Source organism: Fukomys damarensis, unplaced genomic scaffold (genome assembly GCF_012274545.1).
Source record: "Fukomys damarensis isolate Sample0158 unplaced genomic scaffold, DMR_v1.0_HiC HiC_scaffold_73882, whole genome shotgun sequence".
Classification (NCBI taxonomy): Eukaryota; Metazoa; Chordata; class Mammalia; order Rodentia; family Bathyergidae; genus Fukomys; species Fukomys damarensis.
This window is the reverse complement of record NW_022974794.1, coordinates 9,068-12,624: the sequence shown is the minus strand read 5'-3', so window position 1 is coordinate 12,624 and position 3,557 is coordinate 9,068.

The window sequence follows — 3,557 nt, the reverse complement described above, 5'->3', positions numbered from 1 at the left end:
ATGGGAGTGAACTCACTTTGGGCGAGTCTGTGGCTCAAAGTTGCACTGGAAAGATGACCATGCCAGGTGGTTCTCACAATGGGTAGAACAGGTACTAAATGTTTCACTGCATGCCAGCCGCATGAGTGAAGGTCCCTTAGTTGCCGACTGTACCTCAACTGTCCAGTACTTGAAGTCCAGGGGCCTGGAGGACTCAAACTGTGACTAGGAGCTCCTCAAGTTTCTCCTTCCTTCAATTCATTATGCAACTGACATGTCTGCTATTCTCAGTAGAACCTAATGTTTCACCTGATTGATTATGGGAGGAGGGCAGGCTCAATGCATGGCTCACCAGTTCACATTGTGGACCTGGCTCATGGCTGCGGCAAGTTCAGGCTCAATGCATATTGTACAATGACTCTCCAGACCTCTGTATGATTGTTTGTTTGTGTGACTGTCCCGGGAATGCCTAATCAGTCTGAAATGTACCTCTGTAAGAAGAGCAGGTCTGTGTGAACACTTTGTGGGTCTGAATGGCCTTCTCAAGCCCGCTGCTATTCTCCCAGCTTAAGGACAGTCTCTCAGCATTGTAAAATATTCCATAACCATACTCTGGAGGAGACAGCCAAGAGAGCCGGCTCACTGTGCAGGTAACTAGTCCCCAAAGTTTGGGACATGCAGAAAGGTGTGAGTGATGGCTCTCCCAGCTGTTAAGGGGTCCTAGTCATTCTGTGACAGGCAGCTTAGATTGAATGCATGCTCCCTTCGCCTTGATTGGCCGCTTGAACCTACTGCCATTGGATGTCTAGGGGAAAGGCCTTCTTATTCATGTCCTAGGCACTGTGCTTTTCTTCATGAGGGGTCAGCAAGGACAAGGGTGTGCTCACTTTGTGGCCAAAAGTTCCTCATAGCATCCGTGCCTAGAAGATGCACTGAGGGCAGAAGAGCTGCATGCTTTCCGCTACTCACCAGACCTCTCTATGCCTCACTGTTCCATGGGGCAAGCATGTTTCCATGCCTACCAATCCTTAACCCATCCACCAGGTGGCGTGAAGGATCAGGCCCAGAGCACTGTGGGCTAGCCAATCCTCACAGGACTGCTGCATGGCAGACAGTGTGAGGACGTGTAGACTGCACTGTTAGGCAGTCCATAAGCAGTCCGCTCAAGGCATGCTAGGCAGGGCAGGTTCAGCATGGCTCTAATGATGCACTGAAGATCAGGCGAATGCTGCACAGTAGGAGTGAGGAATCTCTGTGTTATTGTAAGGACCTCAGTGGTGTGGCTGTGTCAAAATGGATGGAAAGCAGGCTCACTGCATGGCTCTCCACTGTATTTGGGTGTGCTACCTGCTATGTTTGGCAACTCGGGCTGACTGCAGGGCTAGGCCCTGCTCTGTTCCCCACAGGTTGTAGGCTTAAGTGATGACAGGCAGATTTACTCATGAAGCATTCCTTGTCAGATGGTAAGCATCAGGCTGGGGTGAGTGTGAGCACACTGCGGGACACAGGGAACCTAAACAGCCTGCTGGAGTCAAGCCTGGATGATCTTCTGCTCATCATTCAGCTGGTTGATGGAGCCTGTTGTGCTTCATGCAGAATGACAGGAGTGAGGGCCCTCTGGCTGGGCAATCCATGCTAGGCCTTTGGCGGGAGGCAGCTAGTGGGAATGGAGCCTGAGTGCTTGGCCATCCATTGTTCCATTGGAGCCTTGTGCATGCTGCGACACTGGTGGTATCAATGCATGGCCATCACCTACTCAGTTTTCAATAGGGATTTCTCTTAAGGGAGGTTTTCTCACAGATTCCATAACCCTTCCTTTTCAGGTGGCTGTATGCATGCTGTGGAGAGCAAGAGCACTCTGCAAGAGTAACTGCTCCTAAATACTTTCCTAGACATAGCCTGGGATGAGAGTGAACTCACTTCATGCAAGTCTGCAGCTCCAGGTTGCACTGCAAGGAGGACAAAGCCAGGTCATTCTCACCATGCATCTAACAGTTGTGAAAGTTTTCAATGCATGACCACAGTATGAGTGCAGGTCTCTTAGATGCAAATGGTTCCTAACCTGTGGAGTGCTTGAAGTCCAGGGGACTGGCCGGCTCATGATGTGGTTAGGCGCTCCTCAAGTTTCTTCAGCCATCAATGTGTTATGATTCTAAGGTGTCTGCAATGCTAGGTCGATCCCAAGGCTTCACATTTTTGATTCTGGGAGGAGGGCAGGCTCAAGACAAGGCTCACTGATTCACGGTGTGGACCTGGCTCATGGCTTTGGGCAGGTTGAGGCTCACTCCACATTGAACAATGACTCTCCAGACCTCTGTATGATAGTTTCTTGGTGTGCATGTTCCCTGAATGCCTAACTATTCCAAAACATTCCACTGTATGAAACTCAGGTATGCGTGAGCTCGTGGAGTGTCTGACTGGCCTTCCAAAGCCTACTGCTTTCCTGCCGTCTTGAGGATAGTCTCACTTCATGGCAAAATATTCCTTAAGCATATCCCTGGAGGAGACAGCCACTGAGGGCTGGCTCCCTATGCAGCTGACTGGTCTGCAAAGTTTGGCACATGTAGAAACGTATGAGTGATGGCTCTCCCACCTGTTAAGGGATCGTAGTCATTCTGTAGGAGGGAGCAAAGATTGAATGCATGCTCACTGTGCGTTGATTGGCCCCATGAACCATCTGCCATTGGATGTCTAGGGGAAGGGCCTTCTTTTTCAGGTCCTAGGCCCTGTGCTTTTTTTCAAGCAGAGACAAGGATATGTGCACTGTGTGGCCAAAAGGTCCTCATGGGAGCCCTGCAATGAGGGCAGAATTGCTGCATGCTTTCCTCTACTCAGCACACCTCTCTCTGACTGATTCTTCCATGAGGCAAGTATGTTTCCTAGCCTCCCAATCCTTAAAGCATCCAACACGTGGCGCACAGCATGACAGCTAGGACACTGTGGGCTGGCCAGCCCTCAGAGCACTGCTGCATAGCAGCCAGTGTGAGGACAAGTGGATTACATTGCTAAGCAGTCCATAAGCAGTCCAGTGGGGTCAAGCTATGAGGAGGGCATGCCAAAGGCATGGCTGACCCATTCACAGCATGGCCCTGGTTCATGGCTGTGGGCAGCCTCAGGCTCACTGCATGTTGTACAATGACTCTCCAACCTCTGTATGATTGTTTGTTGCTGTGTGTGTTCTCCGAATGCTTAAACAGTCTTGCCTGAGTCAAAACAGTGGGAAGACAGGCACATTCTATGGCTCTCCACTGTATTGGGGTGTGCTATCTGCTATATTTGGCAAGTCAGGCTGACTGCATGGCTAGGCCCTGTTCCTTTCTCCACAGGTTGCAGCCTGAAGTGACAGAAGCCTGACTGACTCATGAAGCATTCCTTGTCAGATGGTTGGCATCAGGCTGGGGTTAGTGTGAGCACACTGCAGGCCGTAGGGAACCTAGAGGGGCTGCTAAAGGAAAGCCTGGATGATCTTGTGCTCATCATTCCACTGTATGGACGGAGCCGGTTGTGCTTCATGCACAATGATAGGAGTGAGGGCCCTTTGGGTGGCCAATGAATGGTATGCTTTTGAGGGAGGCAGC